Below are 21,674 nucleotides of genomic sequence, written 5' to 3'. Positions count from 1 at the left end.
AAGAGGTATTTTCCCCATCTCTAGATTGCAAGGCTATGCTACACTTTCACCTTTCATATTTAGTTCTTTGATAACTAAATTCTCCTCTGGAATCCACCTTTGCAATGGTCAAGGGTAGGGAGCCAGTTGGTTTGTTTGTTGTGATATGCAGTGCAGAGCCAGTTTACCCAATGCCATCTACTAAAAAGTTTGCTCCTTCCTTCCTTGATCTATGGTGCCACTTTTGTTTATATCAAATCTACCTAACTATGTTTATATCTATTCTTTATTTCTATACTTTTTTTTTTAGATGGAATCTCACTCAGCTTCCCAGGCTGGAGTGAAATGGCACATTCTCAGCTCACTGCAACCTCCGCCTCTCAAGTTCAAGAGATTCTCCAGCCTCGACCTCCTGAGTAGCCGGGATTACAGGTGCGTGCCACCACATCTGGCTAATTTTTTTTTTTTTTTTTTTTTGTATTTTTAGCAGAGACAGTGTTTCATTACGTTGGCCAGCCTGGTCTCAAACTCATGACCTCAGGTGATCTCCCCACTCAACCTCCCAAAGTGCTGAGATTACAGATGTGAGCTACTGTGCCCGGCCTATATTTGTATATTTGACAAGACAGTCTCTTCCATGGGGCACAGGTCACCAGGACCTCCTGAGGCTGTGTCATGGAAAAAGGAAAAAAGAAAACAAAACAAGGCAATCTCTCCTACTTGACTCTACTCTTTCTTTTTTTTTTTTTTTCCCATAGAGACAGTGTCTCATTATGTTGTGCAGGATGGTCTCAAACGATCCTCCTGCCTTAGACTCACAAAGTGCTGGGATTACAGGTGTGAGCCACTATACCCACCAGACTCTGCCCTTTGTGGGTCTTTATTCTAATTTAGAACAAGCTTGTTGACTTTCTCCAAAACAAAATCCATCTAAATTTTTGCTTAAGATTGTACTGAACTTGTAAATTAAATTAAGAACCGGCAATTTTATGTCATTTAACTGCCACAACCATGAGCATGGAATTGATATGTACTTACATCTTCTTCTATGTCTGTAATAAAAATTTTAAACTTTCCCCTTAGGGATGGTTAGCATTCCTTAATTTCCACATAATTTCAATATAAAGCTTAGAGGGGTTTTTTTCATTCCATTTTGAAACAAACACACAGAAGAGCTGCAAGAACAATACAAGGAATTTTTTTTCTCCTGAACTATTTGAGTTTAGGTTGCCAGCCTGATGCCCCATCTCCCCTATATACTTTGTGCAATATTTTTTTAAAACAAGAGCTGGGCAAGGTGGCTTATACCTGTAATTTTAGCACTTTGGGAGGCCGAGGTGGGAGGATCATTTGAGCTCAGGAGTTCGAGACCAACCAGTGCAATATGATGAAACCCCATCTGTATTAGTCCATTTTCACACTGCTGATAAAGACATACCTGAGACTGGGAAGAAAAAGATGTTTAACTGGACTCACAGTTTCACATGACTGGGAGGGCCTCAGAATCATGGCAGGAGGTGAAAGGCACCTCTTACATGGTGGCAGCAAGATAAAAAGAGAATGATGCAAAAGCAGAAACCTCTGATAAACCCATTGGATCTCATGAGGCTTATTCACTACCACAAGAACAGTATGGGGGAACCGCCCCCATGATTCAAATTATCTCCCACCAGGTCCCTCCCACAACACATGGGAATTATGGGAGTACAATTCAAGATGAGATTTGGGTGGGACACGGAGCCAAACAATATCATTCTGCTCCTGGCCCCTCCAAATCTCATGTCCTCATATTTCAAAACCAATCGTGCCTTCCCAACAGGCCCCCAAAGTCTTAACTCATTTCAGCATTAACCCAATCGTTCACAGTCCAAAGTCTCATCTGAGACAAGGCAGGTCCCTTCTCCCTCTGAACGTGAAAAATCAAAAGCAAGCTGGTTACTTCCTAAGATACAACATGGGTATAGGTATTGGGTAAATACAGCTGTTCCAAAGGGGAGAAATTGGCCAAAACAAAGGTGTTGCAGGACCCATGCAAGTCCAAAATCCAGCAGGGCAGTCAAATTTTAAAGCTCCAAAATGATCTCCTTTGACCCCATGTCTCACATCCAGGTCACACTGATTCAAGAGGTAGGTTCCCATAGTCTTGGGCAGCTCCACCCCTGTGACTTTGCAGGGTATAGCCCCCCTCCCGGCTGCTTTCATGGACTGGCATTGAATGTCTGTGGCTTTTCCAGGCAAACGGTGCAAGCTGTCAGTGGATCCACAATTCTGGTGTCTGGAGGACAATGGTTCTCTTCTCACAACTCCACTAGGCAGTGCCCCAGTAGGGACTCTGCGTGGGGGTTGTGACCCTACATTTCCCTTCTGCACTGCCCTAGCAAGGGGTCCTCCATGAGGGCCCCACCCCTGCAACAAACTTTTGCCTGGACATCCAGGTGTTTCCATACATCCTCTGAAACGTAGGTAGAGGCTCCTAAACCCCAATTCTTGACTTCTGTGCATCCTCAGGCAAAACACCACATAGAATCTGCCAAGGTTTGGGGCTTGCACTCAGAAACCATGAGCTGAGCTGTACCTTGACCCCCTTTAGCAATGGCTGGAGCAGCTGGGACACAGGGCACCAAGTCCCTAGGCTGCACACAGCATGGGGACCCTGAGCTCCTACAAAACCATTTTTTTTAGCTCCTATGCTTTCAGGTCTGTGACGGGAGGAACTGCCTTGAAGACCTATAACACAGCCTGGAGACATTTCCCCATTGTCTTGGCAATTAACAATCGCTCCTTGTTACTTATGCAAATTTCTGCAGCCAGCTTGAATTTCTCCTCAAAAAATGGGTTTTTCTTTTCTACTGCATTGTCAGGCTGTAAAGTTTCCGAACTTTTATGCTCTGTTTCCCTTTTAAAATGGAATGCTTTTAACAGCACCCAAGTCGCTTCTTGAATGCTTTGCTGCTTAGAAATTTCTTCAGCCAGATACCCTAAATCATCTCTTCAAGTTCAAAGTTCCTCAAATCTCTGGGGCAGGCTCAAAATGCCTCCAGCCCCTTTGCTAAAACATAACAAGAGTCACCTTTGCTCCAGTTCCCAACAAGTTCCTCATCTTCATCTGAGACCACCCCATCCTGGACCTTATTGTTCATATTATCACCAGTATGTTTGTTAAAGCCATTCAACAAGTCCCTAGGAGGCTCTCAACTTTCCCACATTTTTCTGTCTTCTTTTGAGCCCTCCAAACTGTTCCAGCCTCTACCTGTTAACACAGTTCCAAAGTCACTTCCACATTTTCAGGTATCTTTTCAGCACTATACTGGTACCAATTTACTGTGTCAATCTGTTTTCATGCTGCTGTTAAAGACATATCTGAGACTGGGAAGAAAAAGAGGTTTAATTGGACATACAGTTTATATGGCTGGGGAGGACTCAGAATCATGGCAGGAGACAAAAGGCACTTCTTATATGGCAGCAGCAAGAGAAAATGAGAAGGATGCACAAGTGAAAACCCCAGATAAACACATCAGATCTCACGAAACTTATTCACTGTCACGAGAACAGTATGGGGGAAGCCACCCTCATGATTCAAATTATCTCCCACTGGGTCCCTCCCACAACACATGGGAATTATGGAAGTACAATTCAAGATGAGATTTGGGTAGGGACATAGAGCCAAACCGTATTACCATCTCTACAAAAAAAAATACAAAAATTAGCTGGGTGTGGTGGCGTGCCTGTGGTCCCAGCTGCTTGGAATGTGGAGGTGGGAGGATCGCTGAAACTGGGATGTCAAGGCTGCAGTGAGCTGTGATCGTGCCGCTGCGCACTCCAGCCTGGATCACAGCACAAAACCCTGTCTCAAACAAACAACAACAACAACAACGAAGGACAGATTTCTACATAGCCACGATAAAACCATCAAAGTTGGGAAGTCAATGCTGATATACAACTAACATGTCATCCTCAGACTTCATTCAAGTTTCATCAATAATTGTCCCAGTAATGCTTTTTTGTTTTTGGGAGGTTTTGTCTGGCTCCGTCTTCCAGGCTGGAGTGCAGTAATGTGATCTCAGCTCACTGCAATCTTTGCCTCCCAGGTTCAAGTGATTCTCCTGCCTCAGCCTCCCAAGTAGCTGGAGTTACAGCTGCCTGCCATGACGCCTGGCTAATTTTTGTATTTTTAGTAGAGACAGGGTTTCGCCATGTTGGCCGGGCTGGTCTTGAACTCCTGACCTCAGGTGATCCACCCACCTCGGCCTCCCAAAGTGCTAGGATTACAGGCATAGCCCACTGCGCCTGGCCAAATTTTTACATTAATAGGTAGGCCTTTTATCTGGTAATTACTGCATTGGTTTTACTTTGTAGGTGACTATATAATTTTCAAGTAATCACAGTTTCCCTCTTATCTTTCAATCCTCACACTTCTCCTTTTCTCTGAAATGTCAACAAGAACTCTAGGGCTGCCAGGAGTGGTGGCTCTCACCTGTGATCCCAGCACTTTGGGAGGCTGAGGTGAGTGGATCACTTGAGGTCAGGAGTTTGAGACCAGCCTGGCCAACATGATGAAACCCCATCTCCACTAAAAATACAAAGATTAGCTGGGAGTGGTGGCAAACACCTGTAATCTCAGCTACTCAGGAGGCTGAGGCAGGAGAATCACTTGAAACTGGGAGGAGGAGGTTGCAGTGAGCCAACATCGCGCCACTGTACTCCAGCCTGGGAGAGAGAACAAGAGTCTGTCTCAAAAACAAAAACAAAAAAAGAACTCTAGGACTAAGTTAAGAAGTATCTGTAATTTCAGGCATCCTTGAGCTGTTTCTGATCTTGGAGGAAGATGAGAAGATGTTAGACCCTGTTTCAAAATGAAGAAGGAGGAGCCGGGGGGCGGTGGGGAGTTGGTGAAGAGAGATACACTTGGTGTTCCCATCGTCTACCTAAAGTGTGTCCTATAAGAATATATTTGGGAAGCTGAGGCAGGTAGATCACCCAAGATCAGGTGTTTGAGACCAGCATGACCAATATGGTGAAACCCCGTCTCTACTAAAAAAAAATACAAAAATCAGCTGGGGGCGGTGTTGGATTTGCTTGAACCCAGGAGCCGGAGGTTGCAGTGAGCTGAGAGCATGCCACTGGCAACAGAGTGAGACTCTGTCTCAAAAGACAACAACAACGAAAGAATATATTTGGGCTGGGTGTGGTGGCTCATGCCTATAATCCTAACACTTTGGGAGGCCAAGGAGGGAAGATTATTTGAGACCAGGAGTTTGAGACCAGCCTGGGCAACATAGTGAGACCCCGGTTCTACACCTGTAGTCCCAGGTACTTAGGAGGCTGAGGTGAGAGAATAGCTTGAGCCCAGGAGTTGGAGGTTGTAGGGAGCTGTGTTCATGCCACTGCACTCCAGCCTGGGCAACAGAGTAAGATCATCCTATTTCAAAAAAAAAAGATATATTTGCTAAATTTTGGCATGTAACTTTTATACACTTTCTATTCTTTTTCTATTCCTTGTTTGCTAATAATTTTTTAAAATCAAAATTGTAGATAAGGGTTTTCTCCATGTTGCTCAGGCTGGTCTTGAACTCCTGGGCTGCAGCCATTCACCCACCGCAGCCTCCCAAAGTCTTAGGATTACCTCACCCCATCCTAATTTTCTTTCCATGTTTTTTTTTTTTCCAGTTTTGAAAGTAAGATGATATTGCCTCATAAAATGAGTTAAACAATTTCCCTGTTTTTTTCTGATCCCTTGTCTTCGAGTTGAAGGACATTTACACCCAGAGAGAGGGAGGGGCTTGACGAAGATCACAGAGTCAGTGGCATTTTAGCCCCTCTAGGGGGCATCACTCCCCTGGGCCTTTGTCGGGCAGGATTGCCGCGGCCACTGGGTAGATCAGAAGGAAGAACCCTGGGTCTGGAGGTGCAGTCCTGTTTCTCCACACAACTCGGCCTCCGTGGCCTTGTGCATTGATTTCCTCCTCCATAAAATGGGGGCATGGGCTCAGGCAACCCTGAGGACTATCCTGGCCATGACACTGGAGGTCTTTGTGATTCCCAGACACTCTCCAGGGGATTCAGGTCAAGTTTCAGAGACACATACAGAAGCTGGATCAGCGTGGGCAACATTTCTTTTCCCCCCGCTCCAGTCTGGGAGGTTGAGGCTGTAGTGAGCTGTGATCACACCGTAGCACTCCAGCCTGGGTGACAGAGTGAGACCCTGTTTCCAAAAGAAGAAGGAGGAGGGGGTCGGGGGGCAGTTGGCGAAGAGAGATACACTTGGTGTTCCCACCGTCTGCTCAGGAGGCAGCCAGGGCCATGAGTCTGCAGCCCCAGACCTGGCCGTGCCTGTGACCTTGTGTGGATCCCCATGTCTAAGAATGCACTCTGGGTTTTGAGCTCTCTGAGCCAACAGGCAGGGGCCTGGGAGTAGGAGGAAGAAGAGGCTTCCTTACTCCCCACTGGCAAGGGAGTCAAGCCTGGTGTGTCACGGGCTCACCCTACATCCTCCCTGGCCGTTCAGATGCCTGGTACCAGGGTTGCTTCTGGGGGGCTTCCTCTCCTAGAGGGCCAATCGGTACCCACCTCCCTTCCTCCCCTGCTTTCCAACCTCCAGCCCGAAAAGCCCTGCCAGCCTCTTGCACGCCCCGACTCCCAATCCCAAATCCCAGCCTGGACTCTGCCCTTTCCATCCCAGCACAAAGTCCCCCTCTTCTCCCCAGACCCCCTTACCCAAGCAAGGCTCATTCTTACATTGGACTTTTTTTTTTTTTTTTTTTTTTTTTTTTTTTTTTTAAGAGACAGGGTCTCACTCTATCACTCAGGCTGGAGTGCAGTGGTGCAATCATAGCTCACTACAGCCTCAACCTCCTGGGCTCCCACAATCCTCCGGCCTCCAACCCCCAAAGCTCTGGGATTGCAGGTGTGAGCCATCACATTCGTTCTTGACCTGGTTCCTTACCCTCTTCTACCCAGAACTTCCCTGCTCACCCCACGTGGGTCTGCCCTGGGCCTGGGGAAATAGTCAGCATCCCTCTGTCTGTTCATTTCCTTCTTGGTTCATCTGAGGCTGCTGCTACTCTCTGCCCCTAAAGCTGTTTCCACCTATTCCTAGAGGCCCCCTGAGCTTGACCTGGTTGCTCTTCACCCACCTGAGCTTGGGGTGCCCCACTCCTAGCCCATTTCCCCACCCCACAGGGCTTCCATGCTGCCCTCCAGCCCCCATCACTACTCCTTGGGTATCTCAGCCTGAAGGCTTGCATCGAGTCCGTCCCTGGATGGACACCTGCTGTCCTCTGCTGGTCAGTTTCTCAGTTGTTCAGGTTCAGGGATGGAGCCTGAGCTACCCTTTTTACCATGAGCTGTTGCTCTTATCACCCAAGCTGAGTGCAGTGGCTCGATCTTGGCTCATTGCAATCTCTGCCTACCAGGTTCAAGTGATCCTCCTGCCTCAGCCTCCCGAGTAGCTGGAACTACAGGTGCTCACCACCATGATCGGCTAATTTTTGTATTTTTGGTAGAGACAGGATTTCACCATATTCACCAGGCTGGTCTAGAACTCCTGACCTCAAGTGATCCACCCACCTCAGCCTCCCAAAGTGCTGGAATTACAGGCATGAGCCACTGCACCCAGACATAACATGCTTTTTCCAGGGAATCTTCACAGCAACTTTCTGAGGTAAGTTCTGTTATTGTCCCTGTTTTACTGATTGGAAGCTAAGACACTGAGATGATAAGTCACTTAACTAAGGAGTACAGCTGGGTTTGAACCCAATACCTTTTTTTCCTTAGGGACAGGGTCTTGCTCTCTCTCCCAGGCTGGAGTACAGTGGTGCAATCATAGCTCACTGCAGCCTTGACCTCCTGAGCTCCAGTTATCCTCCTGTCTCAGCCTCAGGCATGCGCTACCACGCCTGGCTAATTGTTTTATTTTTTGTAGAGATGGGGTCTCACCATGTTGCCTAGGCTGGTCTTGAACTCTTGGATTCAAGCGATCCTCCCGCCTTGGCCTCCAAAAGTACCCCAATATAATTTTAGCAACAAGAATGAGAACAGCTGACATTAACCCAGCTCTCCCTCAGGAGTCAGAGCTGCAACCGGTGCTTTAAATGCATCACCTCAAACCTTCTCTCCCACTTTCCACAACCTGGGATGGAACCTTTGCCATTCACCCACACCCTCAACGCTCCTCCCACAAATGCAGCCTGTATGGTCTCCCGACTCTCAGAGGAGACCTCACAGTGCCAACAAAGTATGTAAAACTCATGCGTATTTCTTTTGTATATTGTATATATTTTTTTGGAGATGGAGTCTTGCTCTGTCACCCAGGCTGGAGTGCAGTGGTGCGATCTCTGCTCACGGCAACCTCCGCCTCCCAGATTCAAGTGATTCTCTTTCCTCAGGCTCCCAAGTAGCTGGGATTACAGGCAGTTGCCATTACAGCCTGGCTAATTATTGTATTTTTAGTAGAGACAGAGTTTCACCATGTTGGCCAGGCTGGACTTGAACTCCTGACCTCAGGTGATCCACCTGCCTTGGTCTCCCAAAGTGCTGGGAGCCACCATGCCTGGCCTTATTCTCCATATTTTAAAAGGAAGGTAACAGAGTCCCAGAATGTAAAGGGACTTGCCGGACAACCTCCAGCAAGTTAGTGATGCTGCTGGGTCCCCTCTGTGGGCCTGCAGAGCAGGATATGGGATGTGGTGCCTCCTCACCATTCCTGGCTGCCAGGAGCTCCTCGGGTGAGCCTGAAGCTATATGCAAATGCGATCATTTAAATGCACCATGACTCTGAGAGGGAAGGGATATTCTCGACACAGATAAGTGAGCCAATTCAGGCCCACTGAGGTCACAGGACTTACTCAAGTCACTGGATTGACAGGATGAACACCGGATTCAAGCCCAGGCTTCGCTCTCTGTTCTTCCTACTATAACCAACTGCAGTCCACACATTTTTAGTGAGCACCTACTAAGTGCCAAGCACTGTGCTGGGTGCTGGGGTGGCGGCATGCATCAGCAGACACACACCTGCCCTCCGGGTGCCCACGTCACTGCAGGAGGAGACAGGAAACAGATGCAGAGACCAGCACAGTAATAATCAGAATCCCAGTATCAACCTCAGAAGCTTAGGAAAGGGTCGCAGGGCTCCGTCCCCGACATTCCCCTGTCTCCAGGCTTCTGGAGGTTTCTTCTGCCCGTCACCCTGCATTCACCAGGGCTTCCCTAGCTCTCTAATAATCCCCGTTCCATTCTCAGGAGTCTCGCCTCGACCACGTTCCCCAGAGTTCACTTTAAATCGCCACCAGGGGGCAGCCATGCACCGTGGCAGGTGGCTCCTCCCGCCAGCCCAGCTTGGACCGGAGTTTCCACCAGAATCTCAGACCCTGGGAGTGGAGAAAGGAGGCGAGAGGAAGAAAGAAAGGAAGGGACGGGACTAAAGGGCGGTCCAGGCTCCCTAGTGGGGTTGTCTTAGGGAATCAGCTCTGTCCAGAGTTTCTCAACTGTTTTCCCCGCTTATCTTCCTTCTACTTTGTCTTCTCCTCATTCATTCAATAAACTTTTTTTTTTTTTTTTTTTTTTTTTTGAGATAGAGTCTCCCTCTGTCGCCCAGGCTGGAGTGCAGTGGCGCGATCTCGGCTCACTGCAACCTCCATCTCCAGGGCTCAAGCAATTCTCCTGCCTTAGCCTCCCAAGTAGCTGGGATTACGGGCGCGCACCACCGTGCCCGGCAAAGTTTTCTATTTTTTAGTAGAGCTGGAGTTTTGCCATGCTGGCCAGGCTGGTCTGGAACTCCTGATCTCAGGTGACCCGCCCAGCTTGGCTTCCCAAAGTGCTGGAATTACAGGCATGAGTCACCGCGCCCCGCCCATTCAATAAACTTTTAAAAGGCTTCGTTGATATATAATTTATATGACATAAAAGTTCACTCATTTAGAATGTACAATACAGTGATTTCTAGTATGTATAGAGAGATTTATACATTACAGTAACCCAATTTCAGGACGTTTTTACCCCCAAAAGAAACCTCGTGCTGGTCGGCAGCCACTCCCAGACCTAGGCAGGTACCCCTCTACTTTCTGTCTTTGTAGATTTGCCTATTCTGGACATTTTGTGTAAATAGGATAATGCAAAATGTAATCTTTGGGGACTGGTTTCTATCACTTAGTATGTTTTCCAGGTTCATCCATGTTGTAGCATGTATACATATTTCACTCTTTTTTATGCCCAAATAATATTCTAATGTATGGATAGACACATGTTTCTCCATTAATCAGCGGATGGACGTTTGGGTTGCTTCCACATTTGGCTATTATGAATAATGCTGCTATAACATTTGTGTACCAGATGTTCTGTTTTGGGTTTTTTCTTTTTTTGGAAACAGGGTTTCACTCTATCACCCAGGCTAGATTGCAGTGACACAATCATAGCTCACTGCAGCCTTGACCTTGAGGACTCAAGCTATGCTCCCACCTCAGCCTCCCATGTAGCTAGGACAACAGGCATTCACCATTACACCCAACTAACTTTGTTTTTTGTAGAGATAGGGTCTGGCTATGTTGCCCAGGCTGATCTCAAACTCCTGGGATCAAGTGATCCTCCCACCTCAGCCCCCTAAAGTGCTGAGATTACAGGCATAAGAAGTTTTTTTTTAAATACAGATAAAGGCCAGGCGAAGTGACTCACACCTGTAATCCCAGCACTTTAAGAGGCCGAGCTGGGCAAATCACCTGAGGTCAGTTCGAGACCAGCCTGGCCAACATGATGAAACCCTGTCTCTACTAAGAATACAAAAATTAGCTGGGCATGGTGGTGGGTGCCTGTAATCCCAGCTACTCAGGAGGCTGAGGCAGTAGAATCACTTGAACTCGGGAGGCGGAGGTTGCAGTGAACCGAGATCGCACCACTGCACTCTAGCCTGGGCAACAAAAGCAAAACTCCGTCTCAGAAAAAATTTTTAAATCAGATATAATTCACATATCATAAAACTTAGTGAGCCAAGTCAGTGGTTCTTAGTGTATTCTCAAAGTCGTGCAGCCATCACTATTATATAGTTTCAGAACATTTCATCATCCCCTGAAACCTATGCTCATTAGCAGTCATTCCCCATCTGCCCTCCGTCCAGCACCTGGCAACCACGAGTGTACTGTCTGTCTCTACGTATTTGCCTATCGTGGACATTTCACACACATGAAATCATACAATATGCAACCTTTGTGTCTGGCCTCTTTTATTTAGTATAACATTTTTAAGCTTGTCGATGTTGTAGCATGTCAGTGCTTCATTCCTTTTTGTTGCTGAATAATATTGCATTACAATGATATACAACTTTTTTTGTGTGACAGTTTTGCTCATTGTCCAGGCTGGAGTACAATGGGATGATCTCGGCTCACTGCAACCTCCGCCTCCTGGGTTCAAGCAATTCTCCTGCCTCAGCCTCCCAAGTAGCTGGGATGACAGGCGCCCGCCACCACGCCCAGCTAATTTTTGTATTTTTTTTTTTTTTAGTAGAGACAGGGTTTCACCATGTTGATCAGGCTGGTCTCAAACTCCTGACCTCAGATGATCCACTCACCTCGGCCTCCCAAAGTACTGGGATTACAGGCATTAGCCACTGTGCATGGTCATATACAACATTTCATTTACATATTTGTTAGTTGATAGATATTTGGGTTATTTCTACTTTTTGGCCATTATGAATATTGCTGCTTGACTATATATGAACACATTTTGTGTGGACATAGTTTCATATCTCTTGGGTATATACCTAGAAGTGGAATTGCTAGGTCACATGGCAACTCTGTTTAACTTTCTGAGGAACTGACAAACTGCATTTTCTATTGTCACCTGTAATATATAAACATTTTAATTGCTCCATCTCTTGCCTTTTTGATTATAGCCATTCTAGTGGGTGTGAAGTGGTATCCCACTGTTGACTCAGCAAGCTTTTACTGAGCACCTACTATGTACCAGGCTCCATTCTACTGCTGGAGACTTAGCTGTGACCAGGACAGAGATGACCTCTGCCTTCATGGGGACTCAAGATCTACTATAGATTGAAACATAAAAGTTAACAAATACGACGCCAAGACAGGTTCAGGAAGTGGGAAGTGCTAGGAAGACTGGAAACAGTGTGATGTACTGGGGGTGGGAATGAGTGTATCATGCTGGGGGTTGGGGGAAGGGTCCCTCCAGGGAGGGAAGAGCCGCCGGCTGGGCCCTGCAGGAAGAGCATCCCAGGCAGAAGGAGCAGCAGGGGCAAAGGCCCTGAAACCTGACAACTCACGTGTTTCAGGAACATCCAGGCAGCTGGAGCTTAGTGAACACAGAGTCGGGGAGAGGAGGTGGCAGAGGTGGGTAGAGGTAGGCATGGGCCTTTGAAAGCTACCATAAACATTTCATTAGGCCTAGCATGGTAGTTCATGCCTGTAATCCCAGCACTTTGGGAGGCCAAGGTGGCTGGATCACTTGAGGTCAAGAGTTCAAGATCAGCCTGTACAACATGGTAAGATCCTATCTCTACTAAAATACAGAAAAAAAAAAAAAAAATAGCCGGGCATGGTGATGCACACTTGTAGTCCCACCTACTCAGGAGGCTAAGGAACAAGAATTGCTTGAACCGGGGAGGTAGAGGTTGCAGTGAGCCGAGATCATGCCACTGCACACCAGCCTGGGTGACAGAGTGAGACTCCATCTCAAAAAAAAAAAAAGAAAAGAAAAGAAAAGAAAAAAAAACCTCATCGAAGTCTCCATGTGCCAAGTCTACCCACTGGATTCACCGGGACCAGGACAGATACATCTCTGCCTTCAATCTGGAGAAGCAGGACGCTCCTCCAACGGGAAATTCCGAGGTGGTGGTCAGTCTTTGTTAAGTTCTTATGGCATCTGAGGTCCTACCCTTAGCACCATGAGGGCTCAGATAAGACACCCATCCCTGTCTTCAGTAGTTCAAGCCTCACATCAGCCTTGCTCTGGCTGCTGGTTGTCCAGAACATGCCATTCAGTTCATGTCCCACCCGTCCAACTCCACCCACAGCCCCTCAGCGGATCCCCGGGCCCCTAGCAGGGTTTCCCAAACTGGAGTGATTTACAAACAGGCTCTCCTAAAGGAAGAAGGTTCTTCTGGCCAGACAGGGCTGATTCCAATTATTTTGATTATACTGTTCCTTAAAACATAAAACTAGGTACAAACTCTTTAGGACCCTACACTGCCATGAAACCAGATTAAGTACAAACATGACCACAAATTTAGATAAACGACATCCACTGAATGTTCTGAATGACATCATTCTGCAGAATCAAAATCACACCCTTTGAAGGAGGAGTATTTTGTAGGCTGTGCCAGCGTGCTGTTTGCTGCCTGGCCTTGGTTTTACCCTTGGCATTCCTGCGCTGCTGTGTGTGCTGATTCAATTTGCCCAGTTCTTTTACAGTTTGGGTGAAGAGGAACCTCTAAGCGGGGGAGCAGAGCAGTTTGCCATTTGGCCTTCTTTGCTGTGATCCTTCCAGAATCTTTGCTTTAAGGAACCTCATAGTCCTCCAGTACCCGTACCCCTGGAGACTCCACTTTCCCCCTTACCAAACATATTAAAACATGCCCACATTTCACAAAATGTGAATATTTCAAAAAAATTCCAAATATTTTTTTGCTATAAAAATATTTATTTTTATACTTTCACAACTATTTCAATTAGTGTGTGTGCGCGCATGCGTGTGTTATTTTGGTGGTTGCTTTTGTTACTTTAGAGTCATTACAATTCTTCTTTCAAGGTTGGAACATCTTTCAGGCCCTTGGAATTCTCCCAGGCCCAAGCGCTGAGCTCATGGGGCTGGAGAATAAGCCGGCCAAGCTGAGACCTGCTTCTTTCTTTCCTCATCTGCCCCAGACAATCAAAGTGGGGCAGCTGGCATCCACCTGACCCCAGGCACAAACCAGTCCAGGCTCTGCAATTAGATTGGTGGCTCTGGATTTTGGCTGGGTTATTCAGAGAACTCAGGATACGCTTGTACTCATTGGTTAGAGACGATCACTAAAATGAAGGCCCCAAATTATTAAAATCCTGGTGGAGCCAGATTCCCGGGAGTATGCTTGAGGCTCCTCAGTGGCCATGGACTCCAGTTTGAGGTCCCAGGACCTTCAAGGTCAAGTTGCAGCTCCTTGGCCTGGCACCCAAGCCCTGCCCATTGTGCTGCCAGGTCACCTTCCAACAGCTTTTCTTCCCATCCTTCCCATCTGATATTCAATGCTCTGGCAGCTTCTCCACAGCCAGGCCTTTGCCTCTGCTGTCCTCTTTACCTGAAATGCCCCCTCTACAGCTTTTTTACTTTTATTTTTTATTTTTTTGAGACGAAGTTTTGCTCTATTTTATTTTATTTTATTTTATTTTATTTTATTTTATTTTATTTTTGAGACCGAGTTTCGCTCTTATTACCCAGGCTGGAGTGCTAAGGCGTGATCTCGGCTCACTGCAACCTCCGCTTCCTGGGTTCAGGCAATTCTCCTGCCTCAGCCTCCTGAGTAGCTGGGATTACAGGCACGCACCACCATGCCCAGCTAATTTTTTGTATTTTTAGTAGAGATGGGGTTTCACCATGTTGACCAGGATGGTCTCAATCTCTTGACCTTGTGATCCACCCGCCTCGGCCTCCCAAAGTGCTGGGATTACAGGCTTGAGCCACCGTGCCCAGCTTGAAGTTTTGCTCTTGTTGCCCAGGCTGGAGTGCAATGGTGCAATCTCGGCTCACCGCAACCATCGTCTACCAGGTTCAAGCAATTCTCCTGCCTCAGCCTCCCATGTAGCTGGGATTACAGGCATATGCCACTATGCCTGGTTAATTTTGTATTTTTAGTAGAGACGGGGTTTCCCTGTGTTGGTCAGGCTGGTCTGGAACTTCCGACCTCAAGTGATCGGCCCTCCTCGGCCTCCCAAAGTACTGGGATTACAGTGTGAGCCACCATGCCGGGCAGCTTTTTTATTTGCTTTATTTTTTTTTAGGTTTTAAAACATTACACAAGTAAGACATGTTGACCATAAGAAAATCAGAAAATATAGATATGCAAAAATAAATGGGAAAATAAAAATAGTCATCTCACCACATGGAAATAATCAGGATTATTTGCTAAATAATCTTTATTTGTATTTGTTTATTTATTTATTTTTTAAGACGGGGTTTCACCATGTTGGTCAGGCTGGTCTTGAACTCCCGACCTCAGGTGATCAGCCCACCTTGGCCTCCAAAGTGTTTCGATTACAGGCGTGAGCCACCACACTCGGCTTGTTTATTATTATTTTTGTTGTTGTTTTTTGTTTTTGAGACGGAGTTTCACTTGTTACCCAGGCTAGAGTGCAATGGTGCAATCATGGCTCACCGCAACCTCCGCCTCCTGGGTTCAGGCAATTCTCCTGCCTCAGCCTCCTGAGTAGCTGGGATTACAGGAACGTGCCACCATGCCCAGCTAATTTTTTGTATTTTTAGTAGAGACGGGGTTTCACCCATCTCTACTAAATGTTGACCAGGATGGTCTCGATCTCTTGACCTCATGATCCACCCGCCTCGGCCTCCCAAAGTGCTGGGATTACAGGCTTGAGCCACCACGCCCGGCCGTTTATTATTTTTTAAGATGGAGTTTTGCTCTTGTCGCCCAGGCAGGATTGCAATGGTGGGATCTCAGTTCACTGAAACCTCTGCGTCCAGGTTCAATTGATTCTCCTGTCTCAGCCTCCCAAGTACCTGGGATTACAGCTGCATGCTACCACACCCAGCTAATTTTTGCATTTTTACTAGAGATGGGGTTTCACCATGTTAGCCAGGCTGGTCTTGAACTCCTGACCTCAGGTGATCCACCCACCTCTCCTTCCCAAAGTGCTGGGATTACAGGCATGAGCCACTGCACCCGGCCTTGCTATACACTCTTTATATTACAGTTTTCCCCATGCGTACATTTATATTAACAAGATATAAGGAAAGCTGTTTTTGAGATGAAGTAGTGTAAGCAAACAAAAGTACAGAGACTACTGTAACATACACTCATAATCATAATCAAGTTTTGAAAAATCCTAATATTTTTAGCATATTTTCTTTGGCTCTTTAAAAAAAAAAAACCTGTCAGATACGGTTGAAGTCCCCTGGGCGCCCCTTTGCAATCCTTCTGCTGTACTCCTCCTCGGAGTAAATCTCTCACAAATTTGGAGCTTATCATTCTTTTTCATGCACTTGATACAGTTACGCATCAAATAAATGGCATGACTCTGCACGTATCCTTTTGCAAGTTGGTGTTTGGGTCTGACATTATGCTGTGGAGGTATGTTGACATTGATCTGGGTTCATTCATTCACCCTAGTTCATTTCTTTTGCTTTTGCAAACTGCACTACAGAACATTCTGGTACAAGTCTTTGTGTGTGTGCACGAGACAGGCTCTTGCTCTGTCACCCAGGCTGGAGTGTAGTGGTGTGAAGATGGCTCACTGCAGCTTCAACCTCTGGTCCTCCTATCTTAGCCTCCTCAGTAGCTGAGACTACAAGTGCACGCCACCACATCTGACTAATTTACTTTTGGTAGAGATGGGATCTCACTATGCTGCCCAGGCTGGTCTCAAACTCAGCCAATGCACCGGGTTATAAGTCTTCATATGTATTAAACAAAAGAATACAAATTTTTCTGAGATAAAGACACAGGATAGAATTGCTGAGTTGTAGGGCACATGTAATATAAAAAATTATTATTTTGCCTTATTCAACCACAAATTGTGAGCATTTCTCATTATTTTTGTTTTGTTTTGTTTTGAGACTGAGTCTCACTCTATTGCCGGACTGGAGTTCAGTGGTGCCATCTTGGCTCACTGCAACCTCCATCTCTCAGGCTCAAGCGATTCTCTTGCCTCAGCCTCCAAGTAGCTGGGATTACAGGTCCCCAGGACAACGCCCAGCTATTTTTTTTTTTTTTTTCTATTTTTAGTAGAGCCAGGGTTTCCCTATTTTGGCCAGGCTGGTCTCAAACTCCTGACCTCAGGTGATCTGCCCACCTCGGTCTCCCAAAGTGCTGGGATTACAGGCTTGAGCCACCGCACCCCGCACATTTTTCCATTTCAATAAATATCCTATATCAATATATTTGAATGGCTTGTAGAGATTCTGCCAAAAAATCCTCAATGTCGTTATGATAGGCATATGAGTTTCTATTTTTTTCTATCATAATCTAGTCTGTGAGGGAAAATTTTTGTAGCTATACTTTTATGCATACTTTTAATTATCTCCATAATTAAAGGAATTCCAAAGTAGATCTGGATGAAAAGGGATTGCTTTTAAGACCAACTGTCGAGAAGGGGACAGGAAAAAAAACAAAAAGACCAGCTGTCCTGAGAATTCTTGAACCAACTGTTTCTTCCACCCATAGGGTAAGAGGGCCTATGTGCCCCAAATCTGGCCCACGTACCTCCAGACAAGCATTTGCCTCTGGAAATCTTAGCTGTCCTTACACTCTTACCTCTCCTGTCCCTTCTCCTATTCTCAGCAGATTCTGAGTTGTGGACACCTACATCCCTTGCTCCTTTTTTTTTTTTTTTTTTTTTTTTTTTTTTGAGACAGTCTCGCTCACTTGCCCAGGCTGGAGTGCAGTGGTGCAAACACGGTTCACTGCAGCCTCGGCCTCCTGGGCTCCAGCAATCTTCTCACCTCAGCCTCCTAAGTAGCTGGAACCGCAGGCATGCTTCACTGCCCCCAGCTAATTATGTGTAGAGTTGGGGTCCCACTATGTTACCAGGCTGGTCTCAAACTCCTGGCCTCAAGCGATCCTCCCTTCTAGGCCTCCCAAAGTGCTTGGGTTTGCAAGCATGAGCCACTGCATCCAGACACATTATTTTATGCTATTTGTCACTTTCTCGTTCCCTTTATGGCCATTTTGGGCACCATTTATCTTTACTTCCAGATGTAGATGTCTTGCTATCAAGAACTCTATTTTCTTCATTGTCATTCATTCATAATTTATACACCATCAAGCAACTTTTACAACATCCACAATAAACTACACACATGGGCTGTTAAAAAAAAAAAATATATATATATATATGAGTCTGGCCAGGTGTGGTGGCTCAAGCCTGTAATCCCAGCACTTTGGGAGGCCGAGGTGAGTGGATTACGAGGTCAAGAGATCGAGACGATCCTGGTCAACATGGTGAAACCGTGTCTCTACTAAAAATACAAAACATTACCTGGGCATGGTGGCGCGTGCCTGTAATCCCAGCTACTCAGGAGGCTGAGGCAGGAGAATTACCTGAACCCAGGAGGCGGAGGTTGCGGTGAGCTGAGATTGCGCCATTGCACTCCAGCCTGGGTAACAAGAGTGAAACTCTGTCTCGAAAAAAAAAAAAAAAATATATATATATATATATATATATATATATATATATATATATATATGTGTCTGGTTGCAGTGGTTCATGCCTGGAATTCCAGCACTTTGGGAGGCCAAGGCAGGCAGATCATTTGAGCATGGGGGTTCAAGACCAGCCTGGGCAACATGGTGAGACCCTATCTCTACTAAAAATGCAAAAAAATCAGCTGGCCATGGCGGTGCATGCCTGTGGTCCCGGCTACTCAGGAGGCTGAGGTGGGAGGATCGCTTGAGCCAGGGTAGGGGCAGAGGTTGCAGTGAGCCGAGATCACACCACTGCTCTCCAGCCCGGATGACAGAGCGAGACCCTGTCTCAAAAACAAAAAAAGTATACATACACACACACCCCCCAAAATATCTTATAAATTACTCCAAGTCAATGAGGTTACTGCATTTCCATTTCATTCTACCCATCTGATGTTTGTTGAGAAGGTTCTTTGGGACAGGAGGTGTACTGGACTCTAGGGGTCCCTGCCCTCCGGGAGTTCACAGTCAGCCAAACGCTGCTCTCAGCATCCTCTCAGCTAAACCAAAAAGGGAAACTTTCTGGGAAACAGAATGTTTTGTCTCTGACTCATGATTAAAGAATGAAAACTGGCTGGGCGCAATGGCTCATGCCTGTAATTCTAACACTTTGGGAGGCTGGGATGGGAGGATTATAAAAAATACAAAAATTAGGTGGGCATGGTGGTGCACACCTGTAGTCCCAGCTACTCAGGAGGCTGAGGTGAGAGGATCACCTGAGTCCAGGGAGGTTAAGGCTGCAGGAAGCCATGATCACGCCACTGCACTCCAGGCTGGGCAACAGAGCAAGACCCTGTTTCTTTAAAAAAAAAAAAAAAAAAAAAAAACCTAATTAATTAAAAAAAAGAAAAGAATGCTCTTTACCCTGGTGCTAATAAACAAAAAGACCAAGACTTGGATGCATTTTTTTTTTTAATTTTTAGAGATGATTCTCCTCTTTCACCCAGGTTGGAGTCCAGTGGCATGCTCCTGGCTCCCTGCAGCCTCAATCTCCTGGGCTCAATCCATCCTCCTGCGTCAGCTTCCAAGTAGCTGGGACTAGAGATGCGTGCCACCATGCCTGGTTAATTTATTTGTTTAGATCACAGGGCCTTACTACGTTGCCCAGCCCAGTCTTGAGCTCCTGACTTCAAACAGTCCTCCTGCCTCAGCCTCCCGAGTAGCTGGGGACTTGTATGCAAAGATTAATAGCAGCATTCTTCTATAGACAAAAACTGGAAGCCATCCAAAAGCCCAAAATGTAAGTGGATAAACAAAATGTCATCCATCCATAAAATGGAATGCTCTTCAGCAATACAGGAAACAGCGCCGGTGCACAGAGCAACACAGATGAAGCGCAAGACTGTGCTAAGAGAAAAGAGCCAGGCACGGAAGCTCACAGGCTGTCATGCTGTATGATTCCATTTACGTGAAATTTCTTTTTTTTTTTTTTTTCTTTTTTGAGACGGAGTCTTGCTCTGTCACCCAGGCTGGAAGGTAGTGTCATAATCTCGGCTCACTTGCAACCTCCGCCTCCCAGGTTTAAACGATTCTCCTGCCTCAGCCTCCTGAGTAGCTGAGATTACAGGTGCACACCACCACACCCAGGTAATTTTTGTATTTTAGTAAGACAGGGTTTCACCATGTTGGTCAGGCCGGTCTTGAACTCCTAACCCCATGATATGCTAGCCTCAGCCTCCCAAAGTGCTGGGATTACAGGCGTGCACTGCGCCTGGCTTTTTTTTTTTTTTTTTTTTTTTTTTTTTTTTTGAGACAGAGTCTTGCTCTGTTGCCCAGGCTGGAGTGCAGTGGCACCATCTCAGCTCACTGCAACCTCCCACTGCCATCCAGGTTCAAGCAATTCTCCTGCCTCAGCCTCCCAAGAAGCTGAGATTACAGACATGCACCACCAAGTCCTGCTAATTTTTGTATTTTTAGTAGAGACAGGGTTTTCACCATGTTGGCCAGGCTGGTCTGGAACTTCTGACCTCATGTGATCCACCAGCCTTGGTCTCCCAGAGTGCTGGGACTACAGGTGTGAGCCACCGCGCCTGGCCCCATTTATGTGAAATTTCTAGAAAAGGAAAAACTAGAGAGTCAGAAAGCAGATCAGTGTTTGCCTAGGGATGAGAATGAAAGCAGGAATTAACTGCCAGTGGGTAGTGGGGGTCTTTAGCGGGATGATGCAAGTGTTCTCAAACTGGCTTGTGGTGACAATGGCACAACTCCTTGAATTTACTAAAAATCATTCAACTATACACTTAAAATGGATGAATGGTATGGCGTGTAAGTTACACCTCAATGAAGAGACACGACAAGTCTGGTTCAGAGGCTCATGCCTATAATCCCAGCGCTTTGAGAGGCCTAGGATGGAGGATCACTTGAGGCCAGGAGACAGAGACAAGCCTTGGCAGCACAGAGCCCTTGTCTCTACTAAAAATTTAGATATTAGCCAGGTCCGGGTACAGTGGCTCACACCTGTAATCCCAGCACTTTGGGAGGCCAAGGCAGGTGGATCACTTGAGCTTAGGAGTTTAAGACCAGCCTAGGCAACATAGTGAGACCCCATGTCTACAAAAAAATAGAAAAAAGTTTAGCTGGGCATGGTGGCACGTGCCTGTAATCCCAGCTGTGTCAAAGGCTGAGGTGGGAGGGTCACTTGAACCTGGGAGGTCGAGGCTGTAGTGAAGGCAACCTGGGAGCTGGAGGCTGAATTATGGCTATGCCACTGCATTCCAGCCTAGGTGACAGAGCAAAACCTTGTCAAAAAAAAAAAAAAAAAAAGTCAGGTGTGGTCGTGGCAGCTACTCAGGAGGCTGAGGTAGGAAGATCACTTGACCCCAGAAGTTTGAGGCTGCAGTGAGCTGTGATTGCACCACTACACTCTAGCCTGGGCAACAGAGCAAGACCCTGGCTCTCAAAGAGAAAAAGACATGACATGACAAAAGGACAGTCCCCACATTTGCTTTGTAATCTGATTGGAGAGCTAGACAATAGATAAGTGACCAAGAAACTAAGTATAGAATTACAAATTCTGATAAGTGGCTGGGCGGGGCGGCTCACGCCTGTAATCCCAGCACTCTTGGAGGCTGAGGCAGGCAGATCAGATCACCTAAGGTCAGGAGTTCGAGACTAGCCTGGCCAACATGGTGAAACTCTTGTCTCTACTAAAAATATTTTTTAAAAAATTGGCTGTGCATGGTGGCCCGTGCCTGCAACCCCAGCTACTTGGGAGACTGAGGCAGAAGAATCACTTGAACCCAGGAGGTGGAAGTTGCAGTGAGCCGAGATCGTGCTGTTTTACTCCAGCCTGGGCAACAAG

General features: G+C 46.5%; 1 long non-coding RNA gene across 1 annotated transcript; it reads left to right on the top strand.

The window, feature by feature from the left end:
* The first annotated feature begins 295 nt into the window (after window positions 1-295).
* On the top strand, window positions 296-16,208 carry LOC141580213 (uncharacterized). The gene is made up of 3 exons (XR_012512327.1): window positions 296-411; window positions 7,482-7,639; window positions 11,858-16,208. It is a non-coding gene; the product is annotated as an uncharacterized LOC141580213 (long non-coding RNA).
* The last annotated feature ends 5,466 nt before the right edge of the window (window positions 16,209-21,674 follow it).

The sequence above is a fragment of the Saimiri boliviensis genome, chromosome 11 (assembly GCF_048565385.1).
Source record: "Saimiri boliviensis isolate mSaiBol1 chromosome 11, mSaiBol1.pri, whole genome shotgun sequence".
In the NCBI taxonomy this organism is placed as follows: domain Eukaryota; kingdom Metazoa; phylum Chordata; class Mammalia; order Primates; family Cebidae; genus Saimiri; species Saimiri boliviensis.
Note: the sequence above shows the minus strand (reverse complement) of the source record. Positions and strands in the feature narration are given on the sequence as shown.